General features: G+C 49.4%; 1 protein-coding gene and 1 long non-coding RNA gene across 4 annotated transcripts in view; one reads left to right on the forward strand and one right to left on the reverse strand.

The window, feature by feature from the left end:
- Positions 1-26,843, reverse strand: part of Gsg1l (GSG1-like) — a 213,914-nt gene that overhangs the window by 100,836 nt on the left and 86,235 nt on the right. The window lies entirely within an intron of this gene.
- LOC134483828 (uncharacterized) lies at positions 5,878-11,131 on the forward strand. The gene is made up of 2 exons (XR_010060905.1): positions 5,878-8,995; positions 9,175-11,131. It is a non-coding gene; the product is annotated as an uncharacterized LOC134483828 (long non-coding RNA).

A 26,843-nucleotide genomic window follows, 5' to 3' on the forward strand; every position in this document is an offset into this window, starting at 1 on the left:
TGCTGACTTAATTGAAGCTCTCCAGATACCCTGAGTAGTCACAGCCCCCTTCAAATTCCTAAAGCATTCAGCCTATAGTACTGGGCCAGCCAAGTGTTAGCTTGAGTGTAGGATGGGGGTCTTCTGTGTGCTCCCTCATCCTAACCCACTGACCTTGGGGTTTTAATGTGGCAGCCTGAGGTCAAAGTAATCCCCACCTGGGTATATGCTGTCTGCATGTGAGGCAGACTTAATTAATGTGGGCAGAGTCTTGAAGTCATTATTTAGCCATGGGAGGTTTCCAGAATCCTTGGGGGACAAGCAGCCCTCCAGGAGAGCGCCTTCCTACTGGCTGCCTCCCAGCCTGCACAGCTCACCCTCTCTCAACATCTTTTTGCAGAGAGTGTTTTCCCCATTGGCCATCTGATCTTGCAAAATGGGACCAAGGCTTGCTTTGCTCAAACAAACGCTAAGCAGCCCAAGGAGCGTTCCCCATTGGCCATCTGATCTTGCAAAATGGGACCAAGGCTTGCTTTGCTCAAACAAACGCTAAGCAGCCCAAGGAGCGTGGGCCGGCCACTGGGTACAGACACCACCACACAGGGAAAAGCTGTTCATCACAGCAGGCTGCTGTCACCCCCCCTAGCCAGCAGCCTACAGAAGCCGTGTGACGGCTGAAAGGCCCTCAGGGAACCTGTAATTAAATCCCAAAAGATTGCCAGCTCTCCCGCTGGTGAGAGGAGAAAAGAGAGGGGCACAGCAGGCAAGCAAGTCCAGACAGTGACAACCTAGGCAGACAGAGGCTGCCCTGGCTGCAGTGGCCTACCAGGCGATAGGAGGAGCTGAACTGAGAAGACTGGAGGCTTCATCTCAGGAAGTGAGGGGGAGGAAGCAGGTTATTTCTAACCAGAATCTGGCTGAGAAGGGTTGGAGACTCTTAGACTCTGACAGGTGGAAAGAAGTCTGCGCTGGTCCTATGTTGTTCTAAATCTCTATGTCCCTGGTGAGCAAGGGACAGTATGTGACCAGAGTGGCTTGTGAAGGTTACATCCCACGGTGTCATTCTTGACTCCCAGCTGAGACGCATGGCCACTGGCAGACACAGGCAGACATCCTGTCAGCTCAAGTGTTAAAATGCTTTCCCACCTGGTCATATAATAAGCAACTGTTTTCTTCACACCTCCTCCTGGCTGTCCCTCTCCCTGGCTGGCCTGCCTGTCCAAGACAGATATTTTTCTTCCAGGTCTTGGTCCAGCAGCATGGCCAGTGTGGTTTTCAGGACTTAGAACCTGTGTTATTAGACTGTCAAGCACTCTTCAGTGATACGAGCCTTTAATTTCCAGCCCCCATTTCCTGCAAAACAACCATCATGACCAAACACTATATGAATTCACTTTTTTTTTTTTTGAGATAGAAGCTCACTATTATGCCAGACTGGAACTCAACATCTTCCTGCCTCAACTCCTTAGAATTAGGCTCGCAGGCACAAACCTCCATGCCCACCCCCACCATTCCTGAAACCAGAGGTATAATGTAATCTCCTTTCCTTCCGTCTTTCCTCCCATACTCCTCTCCATCCTTCAAAAGCCTTTTCAGTCTTGCCAAGTTAATAAAACACGGCTTCCTGCATATTTGATGAATTAGCTCAAGGGCTTGGATTGGTCCTCACTGTGACCAGAGCACGCCTGGGTTTACTTTTATTACTGTGGTTTCAGGTTCCTGTGTTTGTTTGCTTGATTTTTTTTTCAATTGGCTATTTTTTATTTACATTTCAAATGTTATCCCCTTGCCTGGTTTCCTGTCCATAAAGCCCTATCCCATGCCCCATCCCCCAACTTCTATGAGAATGCTCCCCCACCCACCCACCTACCCACCCACCCCTTCCCATCTCCCTGCCATGACATTCCCCTACACAGGGGCATCCAGCCTTGGCAGGACTGAGGGTTTCTCCTCCCATTGGTGCCCAACAAGGCCATCCTCTGCTACATATGCAGCTGGAGCCAGGGATCTGTCCATGTGTCCATGTGTCCATGTGTCCATGTCTTTGGATGGTGGTTTAGTCTCTGGAAGCTCTGGTTGGTTGGTATTGTTGTTCTTAAGGGGTTGCACACCCCTTCATCTCCTTCAACCCTTTCTCTAACTCCTCAATTGGGGATCCTGTTCTCAGTTCAATGGTTGACTACGAGTATCTGTCTCTATTTGTCATGCTCTGGCAGAGCCTCTCAGGAGACAGCTGTATCAGGCTTCTGTCAGCTTGCACTTCTTGGCATCAGCAATATTGTCTGGGTTTGGTGGCTGTATGTGGACTGGATCCTCAGGTGGGGCAGTCTCTGGATGGCCTTTCCTTCAGTCTTTTCTCCACATTTCATCTCCGTATTTCCTCCTGTGAATATTTTTGTTCCCCCCTCTAAGAAGGACTGAAGCATCTGCACTTTGGTTGACCTTCTTCTTGAGCTTCATGTGGATTGATCTTGGGTAGTCCGAGCTTTTGGGCTAATATCCACTTATCAGTGAGTGCCTGCCATGTGTGTTCTTTTGTGATTGGGTTACCTCACTCAGGGTGGTATTTTCTAGTTCATTCCATTTCCCTATGAATTTCATGAAGTCATTATTTTTGATAGCTGAGTAGTACTCCGTTGTGTAGATGTACAACATTTTCTGTATCCATTCCTCTGTTGAAGGACATTTGGGTTCTTTCCAACTTCTGGCTATTATAAATAAGGCTGCAATGAACATAGTGGAACATGTGTCCTTGTTATATGTTGGAGCATATTTTGGGTATATGCCCAAGAGAGGTACAGCTGGGTCCTCAGGTAGTGCAATGTCCAATTTTCTGAGGAACCTCCAGACTGGTTTCCAGAGTGGTTGTACCAGCTTGCAATCCCACCAACAATGGAGGAGTGTTCCTGTTTTTTGTATTTTTGTTTTTTTTTTTTTTTTGGTTCTTTTTTTCGGAGCTGGGGACCGAACCCAGGGCCTTGCGCTTCCTAGGTAAGTGCTCTACCACTGAGCTAAATCCCCAGCCCCGAGTGCTCCTGTTTTAATGATGTCTCTTGGACAATAGCCTCCCAGACAATACCTACTGTTTGTCGTTTGGAGCAGTGGCAGGAGGCTGGGATACAGACTGTGACACACAGTGCCATCATTTTTAATGTCTCAAGCCAACCACAAATGGCAACCAGGTAGGTTCTTCCACCTCCCTGGTTCCACAAGCTCCCCAATCAGCTACGGGGATGAACGAGACACAATAAACACATCCATCACAGTTCATCTGTTTGTCCTTGGCATGGCCAGACCCATCCGTCCCGTCCTATCCATCAACTGTCCTTCCTGCCTGGAATGACTTATTTCTCTCTCCTCTGTACTACCCCATCCCTCCATCTCTCTAGTGGCCACAAGAATGTCAAAACTGTGGGTCTCTCCTCTTCATTGTGCCCATGCTCCAAGCACCTCACTGCTCACGGCACCAAATTCAGTGGATGCCATGCATTCTGTTTCTCCAACTGGCTACAGAATCATTCCCAACATACGCAGTCATATGACTCTACCTTTTGTGTTACGTACCCTTGACCAAAAACATTGCATTAACCTTACTTTTCGACCTGATGTGTCCCCACTGAATTATAATGGATCCACAGCTGACCAGTACCACCGGTCACCTTTCTGGAAAGGTGGAAACTTTGTGATGCAGGGCCTCTCTGTATCCCCCAGTGTCTGTGTCTCCTCCAGTTCGCCTTCCTCCTTCAGCAACTGTGATTTCAGAACTGCACAATGGACAGCTCCCAGGTGCCCTTTGACCAGCCAGCTGAGGGGAGTTATGGGGTAGTGTTGAAGTCTGCTGTGAAGCCATGTAAAGTCTCCCGCATCGTGTGGTTGCTTATAATCTATCTGCTCAGTCTGTCACATCTGCCTCAACGTGCATCACTCAGATATAGAAGGAGACCTGACAGTGGCGCCAGAATCCAGTGCTGAGTGCAGGCTGACACTGGGTTGGGCAGTCGGCGACTGTGCTGTCTTACTGAGCTCTCTAGCTCAACTGTTCTGACAACTACTGTCAGAGCCAGAGGCCAACCACAGTCTACTGATTTATTTCTGGTGATGGGAAGTCCAGTGATTGACCTGACCTTGTGTCCACGAGAACACTTTAGGTTGCAAGTTACAGAAGCCACTGGATCAAACCACTTAACCCATAGTTCAGAGTTGTCTATTTTTGTATCTACGTGGTACTAGAAATTGAACCATGAGCCTCATGTAAAACAGGCAAGGGCCCTATCCCCGGTTTATATCTCCAGCCTGTTTTTGGTTTTTTGTTTTTGTTTTTGTTTTTTTCTTTTCCATTTAAAAAAAAAATGAAGTAGGGTCTTATTGTTGCCCAGACAGCCTTGATTTCATGATCCTCCTGTCTTAGCCTCTAAGCATTAGTCCTTGAAGTATGCACCACCATGCCTGGCTAGCGGATTTCCCTACCAGCATGCAAAAACCCTTGGAGGGAAATCTCTGCTCAATGGTATCATTACAGATAGGGACCTTTGCTCCCTCCTGAGAGGAACTGGGGATGGGTTCCCCCTTTGGCCTTTGTGTTCTTAGATGCCTGAAGAGCCCTGAGCTGAGGTGAGGTGAGGCCGAATCTGTGACTTCTCCTAGGAATAGGGAAGATTCTACAAGCTCTCATAGAGCTAGGCCCCAACTATCAAAGGACAAGATAGCCAACCCAGTTTTGACCTTGTGGACTAGGTCTTTGGCTGGGGACTGGGCTCACATTCTCTGAATTGTTAGAAAACAACACAGATGCCATCTGAGGAAAAGCAGAGCAGGCAGAGGGAAGAGCAGCTCTCAGCGCCACCTCACCTTGGAGGAGCAATGAATTCCAGGCAAAGGAATTTAGATCACAAAAGGAGATGACCCTGAGCTGGATTTTCCTGGGTGTGTGACCGTATGTAGTGGGAGGGATAGTTCAGACTGAGGTCAGCAAAAGCAGTGCCACCCATTGCACTCTGGGGCATTTCCTGGGAAAGATGGGGGATCTTGGAAGTGGGAGTGCCATAGGGAAGAAGTGAAGATGGCTGGAAGGTAAAGCCAGATGGGGGCCAAAGTAATGGAAGGGACAAATGCTGGTTGGAGACGCTGGCCGTGGAATCTGTGGGCCACAGAGAACTGCAGAAGGTTTCAGAGTGAAAGACCCCAGCTTAGCAGCAGTAACGCCATTTTGCAAGGCTGTACTTAAGATGACTGGTTCAGAGAAAGGTTAAAACACTGAGTACAAAGCGGCTGCCAAGCAGGATGTGTTTGGTTGAAGGCCTGGCAACAGGACGACTGCAGTTGAGCACCTGACAATGAAAAAAGCTCCGGGAGAGGTCCCACACCCTGGTGGGGGGCCGAGTCAGTCGTTATGTTCCAAGAAGGTAGCTAAGAAACTTGCCCCCGGGCTGAACCCTTGGGGGGCCGAGTCAGCCGTTATGTTTCAAGAAGGTAGCTAGGAAACTTGCCCCCGGGCTAAACCCTTGCCATATTAGAATCCACCAATTATATCCCTGTAACCATGCATCTGCTTCTGTATGCTTGCTTCTGCTCCCCAAAATCCTATAAAAGCCCATCCTTGGTTCCGTGGGGTGCGCCAGTCCCCCGAGTGACTGAAGCGCCCGCAGGTGCCTGTGCCTGTGTATCCCGACAATAAACCAAATCCTCTTGCTGATTGCATCCTGTGGTGCCTCGGTCTGGTCTTTGGAGTTGGAGGGTCTCCATCCCGAGGGAAAGTTCTCCCTGAGAGCTTTTCATTTGGTGCGTTGGCCGGGAAAGGAGATCCTCCACCCAGGGACCACCGACCACCCACTGGGAGGTAAGCCGGCTGGCGTCTGTCTGATTCTGTCTCGTTCTGCCTTATTCTGTCTATTCTGTGAGCGCTCAGCCAGGTCTGTTCTGTGAGCGCTCAGCCAGGTCTGTTCTGTGAGCGCTCAGCCAGGTTGTTTGGAATTTGGGCGGGACGAAGAAGGAGCTGACGAGCTCGGACTTCTCGCCCCGCAGCCCTGGAAGACGTTCCAAGGGTGTTAGGGCCCGACTTTTCGGGGCCCAATCTGGGACTCTGGTTAGAGGAGAAGGATCCGGACTAACGGCACCTCTGTCTGTATTTTTGGCTTTCAGAGGGCCCCGGACCTTTGCCACCTCCATCTGACTTTTTGCTTTCAGTTTGGTACCAAAGCCGTGCAGCACGCCTGTCTGTTGTTTGTTTGACTGTTGGTGTTGTTTGTTTTCTCTGTGTCCTAATCTTCCTTAGAACTAACATGGGACAGTCCCTAACAATGCCCCTAAGTCTCACTCTTGATCATTAGAAAGACGTCCACGACCGGGCACACAACCAGTCCGTCGAGGTTAAAAAAGGAAAAGGGCAGACTCTCTGCACATCCGAGTGGCCCACTTTCGGAGCGGGATGGCCAGTGAATGGCACATTTAATAAGATCATTATTTTACAGGTTAAAGATCGGGTCGTCCACGGACATCCTGACCAGGTTTCTTATATTATCACTTGAGAGAGTCTCGCCTTAATCCCCCCCCCCCCGGGCGGAACCCTTCGTGGACCCGAATTGGCCTCCCCTCAACCCCCAGCCTGTCCCCTCGGCCCCGCCCGGTCTGCCGGCCACGTCTTCCTCTCTCTACCTTTGTGAAATCAGAGCCTTCTAAGAAACCTGTCCTCCCGGCAGACCCAAACTCCCCTCTCATAGATCTTCTCTCTGACAGGCCCGGCTAAAACAGAGGAGGCAGAGCCGCCGGCCAGATCAGTTGCCGGGCCACAGTCTGATAAGGGTTTCTCCCCTGTCGCAGGGAGATTGCGCAATAAGCTCGAGGTGATGCCAGATACAACCTCCCAGGCTTTCCCACTTAGACAGGGAACCGGTGGCCAGACCCAATACTGGCCGTTTTCAGCAGCTGACATTTACAATTGGAAACAACACAACCCTTCTTTCTCCAAAGATCCGGTGACATTCACCGACCTAATAGAATCTGTTTTACTTACCCACCAGCCTACTTGGGATGACTGCCAACAGCTCTTACAGGCCCTCTTAACCTCAGAAAAAAAAAAAAAAAACAAAGAGTGTTCCTAGAGGCCAGAAAGCATGTTCTGGGAGATGATGGGCGTCCCACCCAGCTGCCTGAGGACCAAACTGGGATTTTAATACAGCTGAAGGTAAGGGACACCTACGCCTTTATCGCCAGTTGCTTCTAGCGGGTCTCCGAGGGGCTATACGACGCCCTACTAATTTGGCTCAGGTAAAACAGGTATTACAGGAAGCAGGGAAAACTCCCTCCGCCTTTCTAGAGAGACTTAAGGAGGCCTACCGTATGTACACTCCCTATGACCCAGATGACCCAGGACAAATGACGAGTGTCTCTATGTCCTTCATCTGGCAGGCTGCTCCAGATATCAGGACTAAGTTACAGAGGTTAGAAAATTTGCAGGGCTATACATTACAGGATTTACTTAAAGAAGCTGAAAAGATTTTTAATAAGAGAGAGAATTGAGTCGAATCTTGGCCGCCGTAGTACAGGGCCAAGAAAGGAAGGGAGATAGGGGGGAGCTCGAAAGGGGCTGAAGCTAGATAAAGATCAATGTGCCTATTACAAAGAGAAAGGGCACCGGGCCAGAGAGTGCCCCAAGAAGCCTGGCGGACCCCGAAAGCCTCGACCACGAACCTCCCTCTTGGCTCTAGATAAAGATTAGGGAATTCAGGGCCAGGAGCCCCCCCCCCTGAGCCCAGGGTAACGCTTAAAGTTGGGGGGCAGCCGGTTACTTTCCTGGTAGACACAGGAGCCCAGCATTCAGTCCTCACCCAAGCTTCAGGACAACTCAGCGACCGAACGGCCTGGGTACAAAGAGCTACTGGTGAGAAACAATACCGATGGACTACGGACCGCCGGGTTCAGCTGGCTACCGGTAAGGTGACCCATTCCTTCTTACATGTTCCGGACTGCCCGTACCCTCTGCTGGGCCGTGACCTGCTCACCAAACTAAAAGCACAAATTCATTTTGAAGAAAGAGGGGCCCAAATAACTGGCCCCCACGGAACTCCCCTACAAGTTCTAACCCTATGAACCGGGACAGGACACTGGCTTGGGCAGAGACTGGTGGGATGGGGTTGGCGCTCCAACAGCCCCCCTTAATTACAACTCCAGTCTCCATAAAACAATACCCCCTGTCACATGAAGCTTATCAAGGTATAAGGCCTCACATTACGAGGCTTCTAGATCAAGGCATCCTAATCCCCTGCCGGTCGCCTTGGAATACGCCTCTTCTGCCTGTTAAGAAACCCGGCACTGGAGATTATAGGCCAGTACAAGACTTGAGAAAGGTCAACAAGAGGATAGAAGATATTCATCCGACTGTTCCAAACCCTTACAATTTGCTCAGTAACTGTTCATCGATGAGAAACAGGGGTATGCTAAAGGGGTCCTAACACAAAGGTTGGGACCCTGGAAACGCCCTGTGGCCTACCTGTCTAAGAAATTGGACCCTGTGGCCTCCGGCTGGCCACCGTGCCTAAGGATGGTGGCTGCTATTGCTGTCCTGATCAAGGATGCTGGAAAATTGACTTTGGGACAGCCACTCACCATCCTAACACCCCACGCAGTGGAGGCCTTGGTAAAGCAGCCCCCAGACCGCTGGCTCTATAATTCTCACACCAAGCCTTGTTACTGGATACAGAACGGGTTCAGTTTGGGCCCGTAGTCGCCCTCAATCCTGCCACCTTGCTTCCTCTACCAGAGGAGACAAAACAACATGACTGCCTACAAATCCTCACAGAAGTACATGGAACCAGGCCGGACCTATCGGACCAGCCTCTTCAGAATGCTGACCACACATGGTACACGGATGATAACAGCTTCTTGGCAGAGGGAGAGCGAAAGGCTAGAGCTGCGGTCACTACGGAGGACAAAGTGATTTGGGCGAAAGCCCTGCCTGCTGGTACCTCCGCACAACGGGCTGAACTCATCGCCTTGACTCAGGCGCTCAAGATGACAAAAGGTAAGAGGCTAAATATATATATACAGACAGCCGTTATGCCTTTGCCACGGCACACATCCACGGGGAGATCTACCGGAGGCGGGGGCTGCTCACATCTGAGGGTAAAAATATGGCTAAAATTCTGGCCCTCTTAGAAGCCCTATTCTTGCCCAAAAGACTGAGTATTATACATTGTCCAGGACACCAGAAAGGGCACAACCCAGAGGCACGAGGAAACCGGCTGGCCGATGCCACGGCGAGAGAAGCGGCCATGAGCAAATAAATCTTGCCCTTAAATAGCCCAGACCAACCCACGCCCCCACCAGTGGGACAAACTAGTTGGGTTTATGCCCATGAGGACATAGAGCTCCTAGAAAAAATGGGGGCCATCTACCACCCTCAAGAAAGACAATTATGCCAATAAAAATGACTTTTGAATTGATCTCCTTTCTACATAAATTAACCCATTTGGGGTTTAAGAAGATAAAAACCTTACTAGATCGGGAAGAGATAAATCTGTGTTTTTTTGAATCGGGACAAAGCGATACAAAAGGTGACTGAGAGTTACAAAGCGTGCGCTCAGGTTAACCCGGAAAGGACCATGATTGGACAAGGAGTTCGTCCTAGGGGACACCGTCCCGACATCCATTGAGAAATTGATTTTACTGAAATTAAACCAGGTATATATGGATACAAGTATCTCCTAGTGTTTGTAGACACCTTCTCAGGATGGGTCGAAGCCTTCCCCACAAAACACGAGACTACAAAAATGGTCACCAAGAAGCTCCTCAAGGAAATCTTTCCCAGGTATGACATGCCTCAAGCGTTGGGGTCGGACAACGGGCCCGCTTTCGTCTCCCAAGTAAGTCAGTTGGTGGCCAAATTGTTGGGGATTGATTAAAAATTACATTGTGCCTATAGACCCCAGAGTTCAGGTCAGGTAGAACACATAAATAGAACAATTAAGGAGACTTTATCCAAACTTACGCTTGCAACTGGCTCAAAGGATTGGGTGGCCCTCCTTCCCCTAGTTCTATATCGGGCCCGGAATACCCCGGGCCCCCATGGTCTAACTCCTTTTAAAATAATGTATGGAACACCACCCCCATTTGTCCATTTCTTTGATTCAAACATTGCTGATTTTGCTGACAGCCCTTCTCTGAGGGCCCATTTACAGGCCCTACAGATTGTACAGAGAGACGTCTGGAGACCTTTGGCCGCTGCTTACCAGGACAAGCTTGAACATCCGGTGGTGCCACACCCGTTCCAGATTAGAGACACCGTGTGGGTGCACAGACACCAGACCAAGAATCTCGAGCCACGGTGGAAAGGACCCTACACCATCCTCCTGACTACCCCGACCGCCCTAAAGGTAGACGGAGTCTCGGCTTAGATCCACACACCACACGTCAAGACAGTCCGGTCTGAGGAATTGACTAATCACATCACTACACCCCAGACATGGAGAGTTCAGCACACTCCAAACCCCTTAAAGTTAAAACTCCTACGTGGCTCCTCCTAGTCCTTTTGTGGCCTAGAGTCAGTGGGGGAATAAGCCCCCACCAGACAGAAATTTCTTGACCAAGTCGAGTGAAAGATTTCACTCAAAGTTAGCAAAAAAAAATGGGGGAATGAAAGACCCCAGCTTAGCAGCAGTAACGCCATTTTGCAAGGCTGTACTTAAGATGACTGGTTCAGAGAAAGGTTAAAACACTGAGTACAAAGCGGCTGCCAAGCAGGATGTGTTTGGTTGAAGGCCTGGCAACAGGACGACTGCAGTTGAGCACCTGACAATGAAAAAAGCTCCGGGAGAGGTCCCACACCCTGGTGGGGGGCCGAGTCAGTCGTTATGTTCCAAGAAGGTAGCTAAGAAACTTGCCCCCGGGCTGAACCCTTGGGGGGCCGAGTCAGCCGTTATGTTTCAAGAAGGTAGCTAGGAAACTTGCCCCCGGGCTAAACCCTTGCCATATTAGAATCCACCAATTATATCCCTGTAACCATGCATCTGCTTCTGTATGCTTGCTTCTGCTCCCCAAAATCCTATAAAAGCCCATCCTTGGTTCCGTGGGGTGCGCCAGTCCCCCGAGTGACTGAAGCGCCCGCAGGTGCCTGTGCCTGTGTATCCCGACAATAAACCAAATCCTCTTGCTGATTGCATCCTGTGGTGCCTCGGTCTGGTCTTTGGAGTTGGAGGGTCTCCATCCCGAGGGAAAGTTCTCCCTGAGAGCTTTTCAAGAGAAGGAAGGATACAGAGAACCTGAGCTTCACTGGGAGTGCCCTAGATGCGAATAGGGGAATGACTGTGCCCTAGAGATTAGAGGTCTGTTATGGTTTGAGTCTAATGTGTCCCCCATAGGCTGTTTAAATGACCCACTCCCCGCTGGTGGTTCTATTCTGGGAGGCTGCAGAGATGTCAGAAGGTGAGGGAGGTCTGGGTAGTGGAAATAGGGCACCAAGAGCAGGCCTTTCAGAGTTCTAGCTGTCCCCTGGACTGCAGCTGCCTTCCTGCCTGCTTCCTGGCCAACCATGATGTAAACAGCCATCAGCTCACCTTCCCACCTTCCCATAGCTAGAGGGGAGCGGGTCTGCCAGGTGCACCCCAATATAAGGGAAAGAAAGTCACGTGGACTGAGCCAGGACAGACCCTTCCTCCCTGAAGAGGTTTCTGGGAGAGGCGCTGTTACAGGGACATGGGTGGACTTAGTGCAGTACCGTTAATGTGCATGCGTGTCACACACCACACACACCACACACTCACACAGCTAAGGACTGGGAAGAGGTGGGAGGGGACTGGTTAGGAACATGCCACATCATGAATGTGGGCTCATCCCATAGCTGTGCTCAAGAGAAGGAGGAAGCAATTCCCACTGCAAGGAAGCCTCGCTGGACAGCTGGGTATATTTACTTCAGGAACAGGGTGAAGGGACAGCGCTGGACATTGACAGTGTGAGTCAAAAGAGAGAAGACGGGGTCTACTAAGAACAGGGCCCTGCCTGGGACATGTGAAGAGTCCCAGGCTTCTGGGCAAGATGCCACTGTGTTCAGAGGGACAGCAGAAAGCCTGCTGGTTCACTGGAAACACTCAGCACAGCATCAGAGAGAAGGGGGCCCCTGGAACTGAAGGTCAGGTTGGGTTTGGAGTGTGCTGAGGACTGTCTAGACAGCCGCATGCTGAAGAGCATGTCTAGACAGTAGCAGCCTCTCAGGTGGATTTGTTTAAACTCTGCAGGAGACTGGGATGGAGAGCAGGGTGACAACCCTCACCCGCAGCCACATCCAACCTGCCCGGAGAGACACTGGACACAGTGCAGAGGGAAACATCTGCCACTGAGGACCACAGCCACCTGACCACAGGCTGGCCCAGGTCTAGTCTGCTCAGAGAGGGTACCCACTGAAGACCATACCATCAGACCACAGGCTGGCCCAGGTCTAGCTCTGCCCAGAGAGGGTACCCACTGAGGACCACAGCCACCTGACCACAGGCTGGCCCAGGTCTAGCTCTGCCCAGAGAGGGTACCCACTGAGGACCACAGCCACCTGACCACAGGCTGACCCAGGTCTAGCTCTGCTCAGAGAGGGTACCCACTGAGGACCACAGCATCAGACCACAAGCTGGTTCAACTTTAGCTCTGCTCAGAGAGGGTACCTGTCCACTCCTGCTTAAGTCATTTTGGCCCTGCACAAACATCTACAAAGCAACTTCTCTGTGTCACACAGTGACTTAAGAGATAGAATCAAGGTCAAAACAGCCATGCCCTTGAGGAGCTCAGGGTCAGTCTGTGGCAAATGCAGGCGGGCTTTATAAAATGCCTTGACATGAAGTCCCAGCGAGCAGTGCAGAGGAGGTCTTTGTAGTAAGAGGCATTGGCAGAGAGCATTGACACCAACCAAAGGCCCCCTGGGATGGGGACATTTAATTCCACATATAATTTTCACAGCCTCTGTGAAATGGAGACAAGCACCACTCATGTGTCTCAATGAAGAAACTGAGGCTCAGAGGAGCCAAGGAATGTGTGTTCAGAGTGAGAGACTAGGATCCAAGCTCTTGATGTCAGCACAGAGCCGCCCACCCCTCCTTTCTCTTTGGGCACTTACACTACTGTGAGTGAATCCTAGGAAACCTACCATAAGCTCTCATGCCTTAGCTGTCTGCCATGGACACAGGGTGGCATGACCTTACCCTTTCTTAGTGGGTTCTTCATGATTTCTCTATATCTTCAGACAGACTCTATATCATGGGCTCTGGGCCTTCCTAAGATTTCACACCCTCCTTCCTGGTGCCCTTCTCCCAAATACCCCACGCTGCCCTTTGTTACCATGGGCCTTTGCACATTCTGTTCCCTTCCTGAACACTCTTCCCCAGCTACTGCCCTCTATGCTCACACCTTAGTTGCCTTCTGTCCATGCTTCTGTCCTCCGCACAGACAGTTCCCTGGGGTAGGCTTTCTGGCTTCCCAGTCTAGGCAGAGTCTATCTGGACTTCCAGGGCGTTCCTCACCCCCTACTATTCCAGTGATCTCAACCAGGCTAGCACCCCTTCTGCAGAGTTAAAGAATGCTGGCACCCACCCCAGGTCAACCCCAGCCAATCAGAAGCTTGAGTATGTGTGGGAGTGGGCAGCTGACTGTGACCCAGTCTTCAGTGACTCCAGAATGCCCAACTCTCTAGAGTGCTGTAAAAGGTGTCCACTAAGATGCCTTGAGATGCACGAGACTCTGATGTGCCAGACTCGCTCCTCTCTAGCCTGCAAGCCCCTCTGACAGCTCCCAGCCCTGTCCTAAGGCAAGCAAAATCCTCAGGAGTTTTGAGAAACCCAAACAAAGCTGCAGCCACTCTGTCGTGACCTCATGGCCTCGCACCAGGCAAGGCCTCTAATTGGATTCCAGTTCAGTGGCTGCCAGCTTCCTGCGGACACTGTGTTGATGGGGGCTGCATGGTGAGTGGCCAGGTCAGAGGGTCACTTCAGGCTGGCTCCCCAGGGCCCAGAAGCCAAGCATTTAACCAGAGTGGCTTTGACATGGCTCAGAAGCACAGTCTGCTAGTCCAGCCCCAGTCTCTAACTGCATCACAGATGGTCATGGGTGGCATCCAGCTGTGGAGTTTTATCCCTCCCAACTTCCTTCCCATGGGCTTTTTGCTCATCACAACAGAGAATAACAGAATGTAGAATTCCTGAGGGACCCACAGAGGCTCCTGTTCTCAGAGGTTCTCAGTAAGAATGCAGGCCTGGTGTACTGTTATAATTCCAGCACTTTGGAATGTAAGAAGATCACGAGTTCTAGGACAGCCAGGACTACATGAGTTCCAGACTTCCCTGGGCTGCATAGCAAGTTCCAGGCCAACGAGCCAGATCTTGCATCCAAAAGAAAATGTCAAAGAAAGAGCTGAGCTGAGGCTCAGTGCCAGCACTTCAAACCAACCAAACAGAGGACACAGTCTATTTCCAGAAGATCTACCAGAGCTGCTGCTTAAGACCCAGGCTGTATGTCCCAGCCTAGGCCTCCCACCTCTGCTCAGGGCCTGTATTTCTTTGACATCTCTGCTGTCAGTTAAGACTCGAGTCACCCCACAGGAGAATAGATTGAATGCCAGAAATAAGCTCATGGTCTGAGAGTAGGCTAGCTCCTAGACTTCTCCCTTCTGCTGCTAGCATCTGAGGATTCTCCCTCCCCTGCCTTGTCCCTGAGGTTTGGAACTGGCCTTACTCTCGACCCCAAGGGAGGTCACAAGACTCAGGCCTCACCAAGCAGAGTTCTGACCTCCCATGATGAACCCATGATGGTGATGGGTTCAGCAAAGGTACACAGCCCAACTTAACTAATGCGAATCTGCCATGGAGTTTCTATGGGTATCTTTTCCCCTGCGATTACTATGTGTGTGTCCCCCAGAGACCCTGAAACTCCTGGAAATGGCTTCTCTGAGAAGGAAGCCAGAGCAGAAGACCCACAAGAACAGAAGCTGAAAAGAGACACATCCCAGAGAGCATTTGGGTTCTGGATCCAGCCATGCCTGAATGGTGATTTTCATTTACTTGAGTCCATATATTCTTTGTTTCCCTTTCAAACTATCAGAGGTGTGTTTCTGTTGTGGGGGTTGAGGTGGGGCATGAGGGAAGCTGGGAGATGGGACAATTGATGAAATGTCTGCTGTAGAAGCAGGAGGACTCAAGTTTATATCCCTAGCACCCACATGAAGTCAGGCAATTCAGTGTGTGTTTATAAGCACAGTGCTGGGAGAAAGGAAGACAGCTCATTGGCCAGGCAGCCTCACCAAATCAATGCTTTCCAGGTTGAGTGAGAGACCCTGCCTCAAAAATTAAAGTGGAGTGCCTGATGGAATAGCACACACCTTTAATCCCAGCAGTCAGGAGGCAGAAGCGAGTGGATCCCTGTGAGTTCAAGGCTAGCCTGTCTACCAATCAAGTTCAAATTCCAGGCCATGCAGGATAACCAGTAAGACCTGGTCGAGAGAGAGAGAGAGAGAGAGAGAGAGAGAGAGAGAGAGAGCGCTAATATTGACCTCTAGCCTCTAGCCTCCATACATACTTTTGGGCATGTACATCCACACTACATCCAGGAACACATATTTACAGTGCACGCGCGCACACACACACATACACACACACACACACACACACACACACACACACACACACACACGTCTTGACTAAGGATTCGGTTATTGCTTATCTGCATCATGGTGGTGAGGCGAGACTAAGGGCAGATTCCTGATGCCCTAGGGCACAAGGGCCCAACAAAAGAATGGAGAAGGGCTGGAACACACAGCTCCATTACCCTCCTCCAGCACACCCTTACCACAACCAACTTTTCCCATTCCCATGTACTGTAGCTCCGATGACCTCTTGCAAAGATACTCTGTGATTAGCTGTGCTCAAGGTCCATAGGACCTTCTGTAGCTATTAATCAGGAGCTGAATGTGAGCTTGTGGGCCATCAATGGTTCTCAGCTGAACCCTTTGAATCTGTGAGCCAAAAGAACCCCATCCCCACCCCATCCCCCACTTCTCACTCCCCATCCCCTTACCGCCATTCTCCCAGGGTTTGGTTATGGAATAAAAGCTGACGAGGGTAGCTTGTCTGGATCTGCATTCTTAAATGTTGGCCTGAGAAAGCAGGGCAGCTGCTCTCTGTGCCTCCTCAGGGCCAGAATGAGCCAGCTCAAAGCAGGTACCATGCTGGAACCACGCAGACTGAATGAATAGAGAACCCAGACGGGCCTGTCATTTGTCATTCCCCGGGAGATGTCAAAGAACCAAAGATTGCATGCGGAGCAGATGCTGAGCACACTGCGTCTGACTCACACGTTCATGTTCTTTTCTTCATCAGCAGGGCACTGAGGAGGGTGCCCGGGAAAGGCTTTGTCATCTTTCTCTCCATGCCATTCACTACAAAGCAAACATGGTTAACTCTATCCATGAGTCCCAGACCTGTAGATCCAAACAACCACATATTGAAAATGTGTTCTTGGGGTTGGGGATTTAGCTCAGTGGTAGAGCGCTTGCCTAGCAAGCACAAGGCCCTGGGTTCGGTCCCCAGCTCCGAAAAAAAGAAAAGAAAAAACAAAAAAAGAAAATGTGTTCTTAAACGCATTGTGCCCATAACTGAGCGCGTGCAGGATGACATCAGCTCACTGGCACTGTCAGTCACCTAGAGACAGTATATCACATGCAGGAGTGTGTGCGTGCATGTGTGTGTGTGTGTGTGTGTGTGTGTGTGTGTGTGTGTGTGTGTGTGGTGTGTGCATGCAGATGCTGTGTTCATTTATATAAGGTATTGGAGAAGTCTTGGAATTTATAAGGGGGGGAGGGTTCCTAGAGCTAATGCCCCAGCTATCAAGAAAAATCTGTCAGGGTGACATCTGTGTTTTCACTGGGGTTCTCTGTGGCACCAATCGGGGGCAAGTTTCCCTGCTCAGAGCTGCTAATTAAGGCAAATAATTAATGCCCAAGACAAGGCAGACAAACTTGGCTTCATCCTTGTTCAATCCTTGGCCTGTACTCTGGCCACAGTGTCTGGGTTGCCAACCCTCTCTCTAACCACAGCCTTTCTCCTTGGAAGAAGCACAAGGAAAGGCTTCTAGACAGGAAGACTAGCCAGATGCTGGGTGGGAGGAATCCTCCCAGATCAGAGGATTCTTAATTGGAGTCCCAGGGCATGAAGAGATTCTTGGACCCCCTACTAATTAATCAAGGAAGTGCAGAAAGGCATGAAGAAGTGTTTTCCTGTCCTACACTGACTAGGTGGGCACATGCAGCCCAAAGGTTGAAAATGAAATATAGTCTTGAACTGCATGATGCCCTATAGGTCACCATCAGAAACATGTATGACTGCAGGCCCATGAACTAATGAATCAGACACGGTAGTATACTCCTGGGATCACAGCACTCAGGAAGCAGGCTGGAGGGTTGTCATGAGTTCCAGGTCAACCTGGGCTACATAGTGAGACCCATCTGAGGTGGGCACAGAAAAATCTACATTCCCTGATGGCATCTGTAGCCCCTTGTGTGTTGACACGGGGGTCAACAGGCCTATGGCCCACCCAGTCATAAAAATCAGAGTGGGTAAGTAGTATTTGTACATTGAACTTGGTGAGGACAAGCCTCATGCTTCTGGCTACCAGTCCACATTCACACTTTATCAATATTTTTGAGAGTATTCCTGGGGCTGACTGTGAAGAGCACCCACATTTGTAAGCAGCAGCCCCCTGCAGCTCTTGGTTTTGCCTTTTTCTGTAATGTGAGGTGAAACCCAGCATCTCCCTTTTATGTGCTTTCCATTGGTCACCACCCTAGCCCTGTCCCAGGCAGTCTTGTGGCTTTGTTTTCTCTCAGGATTGACTTAATCTTGTGTTTCATGAATCACAGCCCTGGGTGTGGGAGCAGCAGGCTGGACCAAGTCTTCCCTGGATACGTGGTACGCTGCAGAACTAGACTGCCCACCCAACTTACACACATCCATAACCATCTCCATCTAACAGCACTTTGGTTTCTTTAGAAGCCCAGTTCTGTTATGTGAATGTGTTTTTGTTTTAATCCCAGGTGTGGGGTAAGAGGCTGCTTCACAGCAGGTGATTATGATTTGCCTCATGCACTAGGAGGAACATGGTTTTGCCAGCTGCAGAGTGTATGATCAGTCTGAGAATATGTGATGTTTGGAATTCTGAGAACATTTGAGAGGGTATAAGTGCCAGAGGCCCAGAGGGGCTGGGGTGCTCTCAAGAAGCTGCTGTTGGGGCTGGGGATTTAGCTCAGTGGTAGAGCGCTTGCCTAGCAAGCACAAGGCCCTGGGTTCGGTCCCCAGCTCCGAAAAAAAAGAAAAAAAAAAGCTGCTGTTGGTTCCTGCTGCTGTGGTTTGTCAAGTGGGTGTGAGCAAAGAGACAACAACAAGAAGAAATTAGATATTCTGATGATGACGACTGGACTTGACCCAAGGAACTTGATGCCTTTAATCAACAGGAAGTAGCCTAAAGAGGTCTGCCTACAACCCCTTTCCCCTCTAGCTTTCTTTTTCTCCTTGGTTGGGTGATTGGAAGGGATTAGGGTAGAATAAGGGTTGGAAGGGTAATAGGAATAAGAACCCAATAAAGCATCTCAAAAAGTACACCTATACCATGGCATGTGCTGGGTAGCCTCATGGTGGAGCCCACCCCAGGGAGGGTTTTACACAGGTCCTGAACAGGATCAGCAAATGAGTTTCCATGTAGCAGCAAGGGTTATAGGGAATCAGAACCATGTCACTTTCTGCCACTAGAAACACGCATTGCAGGGTCTGCCCAGCTATAGCTTCTGGCAAGGGTCAGTATAGACAGTCAGTTTGTGAGCAGGTCACAAACATGGGGCTTGTGGAGAACTAAGAAGCAGGAAGATAGCCTGGGTCATTATTCTGGAAACTCAGCATTCTCCAGATTTGAGCTGAATATGCTGTCTGACTTCATAACATGAACACTTCCTGAAGCATGAAGAATTCTCATCCTCTTATGCACACTCACAGGGCCCTTACACACCTATGTGACAGATGTCACTCACCCAATGTGGTTTTTAATTTTTCTTTTTCATGTAGCCCAGGCCATCATAGAACTTGAAATTCTCCTGTCTCAGCCTCTAAAGTTCTGGGATTACAGATGGCCACCGCCATGCCTGGCTTTGATGTGTTCTCTTGATGCATCAAGAGACTAGATGCACACAAGCTGCCAGGGGTGGGAGTGGGGTTGCTTTTGATACCATGACATGGCATTCTTTACACTATGTATATCAGGGGATAGGGGATCCTTACTAGATATACTGCCCAAGCCGATCTTGAAATAGTCATCTTCCTGCCCCAGCTTTGCAAATGATGATACCACAGATGTACCAAGATGCATGCCCCTAAAGTAGTATTTATCTATCTACCACCATCTATCTATCTATCTATCTATCTATCTATCTATCTATCTATCTATCTGGTACATGTGTGTATGCACACACGAATACTTATCATGCTATATGTGTGCAGGGCAGAGGACAACTTGTGAGAGTTAATTCTTTCCTTTCACTGTGTTGGGCCCTGAGATTTATCTCAAGTCACCAGCCTTGGAGGCACGTGTTTTAAATACTGCACCAGCTCTGAAACTGGTTCACATTCTAAAGTAAGTGAAAGTATAGAACAATAACTTGCTAAGCAGTGCTGCCCAGTGTTACTACTGCGGGTGGGTATGAGGGGGCTTCTTCATGAGTGCACTGCTCTCCTTCAGGCAAAGTGGCAGGTCCACACCATCATTGCCACAAACACATAACATGTTATACAGTGTCACTGCAATGGCCACTCATAAGGAGTGATTAGGTTGGTGGGGGTGTTTACTGTTTTTAGTCTCATGGAACCACTGTCATTCATGTGGCCCACTGTTGGCAAAACATCTTCACTTGCTGCTCCTTTCACATTGACAGTGGGTCTCTAACATGCATTGTCCAGAGAGCATGGACAGAAATGACCATGTCTCAACCCAGCTGAGTCTTTGTAGGCATCACAGATTTACACTCATCCCTCTTGCATTTTTGCCATTGCTCTGGCAATATTCTCAAGGTAGATACCCCAGAATGATGGGAGACCTGTAGGCTAAGTCAACCCAAACCCTAACCTGGACCCTACCCATCCATTAGCCCTTAGGCACCTATCACAGCAACCAATAGACACAAGCAAGAAAACTTAGGCTTCTTTTTATAAACTGACCACTGAGTGTGGGGTAATTTGTTACACAGCCTTATTGTAGACATTACTGACTGATAGATACATGATTCATCTACATTTAAGTACATACAGAAAGCAACATGTGCATCAGGACAAGTGCAAACCTAAATCTTCACACAGAACTGGATGTGGCCAGTATACTGGGGCATGATGGCACAGGACTAGAGGGAATGAACCATAATTAGTCAATTCATTGGAAATATGCAAGGACAATCAGAACCGTGGCGTTGATTAGAGCAGTGGCATCAGCTTGCTCGTCTCCTCAACACAATTTGTATTTAATAAGTAAACAGCAGGCCGGTGCTTGTGACCCAGTGTGGAGGTCAGAGGATATTCAACCTTCATCTAGAAAGACACTTGAGAGTCTTATCAAAAACCAGAACTCAAATACCCTAAAGGGACATTGTTAATCTTCCAGTCTGGAGGGTCCAGGGGTAAGCTTGGAGTCAGTGCTGGCCAAGGGCCAGCCTTGCCTGAGACCAAGCTGTGTTGGAGGCCAAAGCCCATGTTGTGAATCACATGGGCTACTGGTGCCAAGCTGAACTAAATTAACTCCAGCTCTCCAACTCAAACAGTTTGTCAACTTCAGTTCTAAAGGAAGGCTGAGAACTCCAGCGGGGATAAGTGATCCCTCCAGGCAGGTGTCATCAGCAAGGAGACAGCACCACACCCACAGGCTGCAGCCACCTTTGTATTTTGAGGGATACTCCTCTCAAGTATCACCAAACCAAGGGTGGGAGGAGGCTTAAAAAGTGAGGTATGAGTTAAGAATTCTACCAGACTTTCAAAGAAGGGCTAATGCCAATACTCCTCAAATTATTCCATAAAACAGAAACAGAAGAAACATTGTCAAATTTATTTTATGAGGCCACAATCACCCTGACACACAAGGATTCAACAAAGAAAAATAGAGACCAGTTTCCCTCATGAACATTGATACAAAAATACTCAATAAAATATTTGCAAACTGAATCCAAGAACACATCAAAAAGATTATCCATCGTGAATAAGTAGGCTTCATCCCAGAGATTCAGGGATGGTTAACATACAAACATCTGTCAATGTAATCCACCATGTAAACAAACTGAAAGAACAAAAACCACATGATCATCTCATTAAATGGAGCCTTTAACAAAATCCAACACCCATTCTGGATAAAAATCTTGGAGAAATCAGGGATACAAGGTATGTGCCTAGATACAATAAAGGCAATTTATAGCAAGACCACAGCCAAACACCAAATTAAATGGAGAAAAACTCAAAGAAATTCCACTAAAATCAGAAACAAGACAAAGCTGTCCACTCTCTCAATATCTATTTGATATAGTACCTAAAACTGTAGTATAGCTAGAAAAATAAGACAACTAAGAGATCAAGGGGATCTAAATTGGAAATGAAAAAGTCAAAGTATCACCATTTACAGATGATATGATAGTATACATAAGTGACCCCAAAAATTCTACCAGGGAACGCCTACAGCTGATGAACACCTTCAACGAAGTGGCTGGATACAAGATTAACTGAAAAAAAAATATCAGTAGCCCTCCTATATACAAATGACAAATGGGCAGAGAAGGAAATCAAGGAAACAACACCCTTCACAACAGCTACAAGTAGTATAAAATATGTTGGGGTAACTCTAGACAAGCAAGCGAAAGATCTGTATGATAAAACTTCAAGTCTTTAAAGAAGGAAATTGAAGAAGTTATCAGACAATAGAAAGATCTTCCATGCTCATGGATCAGTAGGATTAGCATAGTAAAAATAGCCATGCTACCAAAAGTAATAAACAGATTTAATGCAATCCCCTTCAAAATTCTAACACAATTCTTCACAGACCTTGGAAGAAAAATATTCAACTTCATATGGACAACCAAAAAGCCCAGGAAGTTAAACCATACTTAACAATAAAAGAACTTCCAGAGGTATCATCATACCTGATTTCAAGCTGTAGTACAGAGCAGTAGTAACAAAAGCCACTTGGTAATGTCTTAAAAACAAACATGTTGATCAATGGAATCAAATCAAAGACCCAGAAGTAATCCCACACACTTATGGACACCTGATTTTTTTTATCAAGAAGCCACAAATGGAAACAGATCCATATCTATCACCCTGCACTAAACTAAAGATCATGTGGATCAAAGACCTCAACATAGAACCAGATACACTGAACCTGAGAGAAGAGAGAGTGAGGAATCCCCTTGAATGCCTTGGTACAGGAGACAACTTCCTGTACAGAACAGCAATCATACAGGCACCAAGACCAACAACGAATAAATGGAACCTCATGAAACTGGAAAGCTTTTGTAAGGCAAAGAACACCATCAATTGGACAAAATGGCAGCCCACAGAATGGGAAGAGATTTTCACCAACTCCACATTTGATGGAGGACTAATATCCAAAATCTGTAAAGAACTCCAGAAACTAGACCAAATTACCCAATTTAAAAATGGGGTATAGATCTAAACAGAGGGTTCTAAACAGAGGAATCTCTAATGGCCGAGAAACGTTTAGGCATCAGGGAAATGCAAATCGAAATGACTCTGAGATGCCATCTTAACACCTGTCAGAATGGCTAAGATCAAAACCACAAGTGACAGCAGATGCTGGCGAGGACGTGGCGCAAGGGGAGCACTCCTCCATCGCTGGTGGGAGTGCAAGCTTGTACAGCCGCTCTGGAAATAAATATGGTGGTTTCTTAGAAAACTGGGGCTCGATCTACCTCAAGACCTAGCCGTACCTCCTGAGATATACCCAAAGGATGCTCAACCTACCACAAGGACACTTCTCAACTACGTGCACAGCAGCTTTACTCATAACAGCCAGAAATGGAAACCACCTAGATGTCCCACAACAGAAGAATGGATAAGGGAAATGTGGTACATCATGAAATTTGCAGGCAAATGATGGACCTAAAAGAAAGTTCATCCTGAGTGAGGTAACCGAGACCCTGAAAGACAAACTTGGTATGTCCTAACTCAGAAGTGGATATTAGCTATAAAGTAAGATAAACGTGCTACAACCCACAGACCCAGGGAGGCTAAGTAACAAGGAGAGGTTAGGGGGTGATACGAAATCTCCCCGGGAAGGGGAGAATAGATTTCGAGGTGGGTAGAGTTGAGAACAGGAGGAATCAGCTGTTGGGGGAGAAAATATTGGGAGGAACGGCTGGAATTAGGGGTGCTTGGGGACTGAGGTGGAAACCCAGTGCAATGGAAAGTTCACGGAATCTATGAGGGTCACCCTAGCAAAGATTCCTAGTACTGGGGGTCATGGAGCCTGAACCAACCATCTTCTGTAACCAGGCAAGGCTGCAAGTGCTGAGACTGGGACACCAACCCAGTCACAAAACCTGCAACCTACAGGTTGTCTTTCCTGCCATGTTCTGGGCCCAGAGCCTACCATAACCATCATCAGAGAGACCGGAAACCTCACCCTGCAGCATATGGGAGCAGATGCAGAGTCCCAAGGCCAAACATTAATCAGAGCTGGGGAGCCATGCAGAGGAAGGGGGGAAGAGGAGGATGAATCTGAGGAACTAGAGGGGTCAGGGACACCACAAGAACATGGCCCGCAAAATCAACTGGCCAGGATTCAAGTGGGCTTGAAGAGACTAGGAAGCCTGTAGGGGTCTGACTTAGGTCCTCTGCATATAAGTTATGGCTAAGTAGTTTGGTGTTCCTGTGGGACTCCTAACATGAGAACAGGGACTGTCTCTGACTTCTTGCCTGCGTGTGGGATCCTTCTCCTCCTACTGGGTTGCCTCATCCAGCCTTAATGTGAGGCTATGTGCCTGGTCTTACCGTAGCTTGTTATGCTATGCTTGGTTGATGTCCCTGGGAGGCCTGCTCTTGTCTGAGGGGAGGTGGGGGAAGAGACTGGAGGAAGGGAAAAGAGGGGAAGCTGCAGTTGAGATGTAACACATGAGAGACAAAAAAAAAAAAAAAAAATTTAACGTGAAGCATGAAGTTTACTTCCATGAACAAGAGGGTGCGGAAGAGACTGGGAAGTTGAGGGAACCCAGAAGAAAATAACACACACACCCCCTCCGCAAAGAGCTCCAGGCTTGAAGACTGACTCTATCACTTCATAGATGTACAAGCATAAGCAATGTGGTCAGCCTCTCCAAGCCCCCGTTCTCCTGTCTACAAAGAGGAGCTGGAGCAACAGCTGTGCCGTGGGCTTGCTGAAAGGATGCGGGGCTGACGAGATGGAGCATGCTCAACAGAGCCTGAGCAGAGCCTGAGCAGAGCCTGGGCAGGGCCTGGGCAGGGCCTGGGCAGGGCCTGGGCAGGGCCTGGGCAGGGCCTCGACAGGGCCTGGGCAGGGCCTCGGCAGAGCCTGAGCAGGGCCTGAGCAGGGCCTGGGCAGGGCCTGGGCAGGGCCTGGGCAGGGCCTGGGCAGAGCCTGGGCAGAGCCTCGGCAGGCCCTGAGCAGGGCCTGAGCAGGGCCTGGGCAGGGCCTGAGCAGGGCCTGGGCAGGGCCTGAGCAGGGCCTGGGCAGGGCCTGAGCAGGGCCTGGGCAGGGCCTGGGCAGGGCCTGGGCAGGGCCTGGGCAGGGCCTGAGCAGAGCCTCGGCAGAGCCTCAGCAGGGCCTGAGCAGGGCCTGAGCAGGGCCTGAGCAGGGCCTGAGCAGAGCCTGAGCAGAGCCTCGGCAGAGCCTCAGCAGGGCCTGAGCAGGGCCTGAGCAGAGCCTCAGCAGAGCCTCAGCAGAGCCTGAGCAGAGCCTGAGCAGAGTCTTGGCAGAGCCTCGGCAGAGTCCTGGCAGAGTCCTGGCAGAGGCTTTGGAGCACAGGCTTAGACCATTGCCAAGTGACCAGTGATGCCCAGTACCATGCTAGTACCATAAATGAAGCAGGCAGGTCCCTCAAAGAGGTCCTATAAAGAGAGCAAGGCAGGTAACAGGGAGGCTCATAGAACAGGGCTCTGTGGGATTCACAGGCAGAAGGAAGTGGGGTGTGACAAGGGGATGTTCAAGACAGATGACAGCAGAACTCTGGACAGAAGACACCCACTGAGGGAAACCTGAAGTTGAGGGTGCACTGTGTCGAGTGCACAGAGAGTGTGGGAAGCCCCACCCTGGAAACAGTGGCCACCGTGGGAGTCTCCTGTGCCTTCCTCCCCATTCTTTGCTGGCCTTCTACAGTCTAAATGATTGCGTTAAGTAACCTTTCTCAGATTTACAGACCCCAGAGCATCCAGTGACTTTCGGATTATATGGATATGTAAGGTGATGATGGACAGAATGGGTTTTCCTAAAGATTTAGAGGAGCTAGCACTGAGGTCACAGCCAGTTGGTATATTTTGGCCATGGTGATGGGGGTGGGGGTGGGAGTGGGGGTGGGGTGGGGAGGGTGGGTACAGAGGCACAGGTCCTTGAAGACTTCCACCTATTCCCTGCTTTCTTTTCCTGCCCTGTAAGAGGACTTTATACGAGGGTTCCTCCAGATGGTGCTGGGAGGATAGTAACCCTCCATGTTGTTATCGATCCTAAAATAAACTTGCTTTTCTTCTCACCAGATCTTGCCTCTCAAGTATAGGCTTTTGAGTAGCACGCAGACAAAGTTTGTCTACTCCAGCAATGGCCCCAGCAGCAAATATCCTCCATCCGCCCCAGAGTGGCTGCTGGGAAAGGCCAGACCTCTATTTCCCCTTCGTCCTTTCCCCTCTGGCTACACACCATGGAAAAGGGGGAGATTCAGAGCTGACAGTGTGACAGACTCTGCCTGGGTCTTTATTTCCAGTGGTGAGAGGTGTCTGGGACACTGGTCTGACGGGTCTTTCTCCCTGCAATTGGGGAAACTAAGTCCAGATCTTAAGCTATCTCTTGGTCTTGGACTCCTCCACACACACAGAACCCAGCCCTCTGCCCCTACTCACTTGCCTTCTGGGATGCTGCTCCAACAGACGCTGCCTTCTGCCTGGACACAGTAAATCAGCCTTCAGAGTTCAAATCAGACCATTCTGCCTTAGCTGCCATAGACTTCCCTCTGCATGGCTTCCAGGGAGCCCAAGCTTCTTGAGTGACACTTATAAAAAGGACTTCTTTTTTTTATCAATATATGTGTGTCTATGTGTATGTATGTGCACATGGGTGCAGGTTCCCACTGAGGGCAGAAGGGGGTGTTGGATCCCCTGGAATAGAAGTAACAGGTTGTTGTGAATTCCCAGTATGGGTGCTGGGAACTGAACTCAGGTCTTTTGCAAGGGCAGCAAGTGCTCTTTTACTTTTGAGCCTCCCTAGCCCCTCTTGGGGTGACTTTTGATGTTTGTTGCACCCCAGCCCTACTGACACTTCCTACCTGACTCCCTTCTATTCTCCAGTCCTTGTTGTCTAGAGCTGGGAGCTGCTGTGGACAGAACAGCCCACAAACATCTGTTCATGGACCTCACATACGCCGATCCTCCACCTAGGATGCTTTTCCCTACCTTATCCATCAGTCCATAGGATGCTCTGCAGAGGACGCACCCCAGTGAACTGCTTGGCAACTTGATCCCACCTCAAGTATAGCCAGACATCACCCTGGTAACTGCACATGGGTTGTGCGATCTGAGACCGTCAGCCCATGAGTGTCCTTCTTTAAGAACCTCAGCACACCCTGCCCAATGACAGCATGAAGATGT

The sequence above is a fragment of the Rattus norvegicus genome, chromosome 1 (genome assembly GCF_036323735.1).
Source record: "Rattus norvegicus strain BN/NHsdMcwi chromosome 1, GRCr8, whole genome shotgun sequence".
Taxonomy (NCBI): domain Eukaryota; kingdom Metazoa; phylum Chordata; class Mammalia; order Rodentia; family Muridae; genus Rattus; species Rattus norvegicus.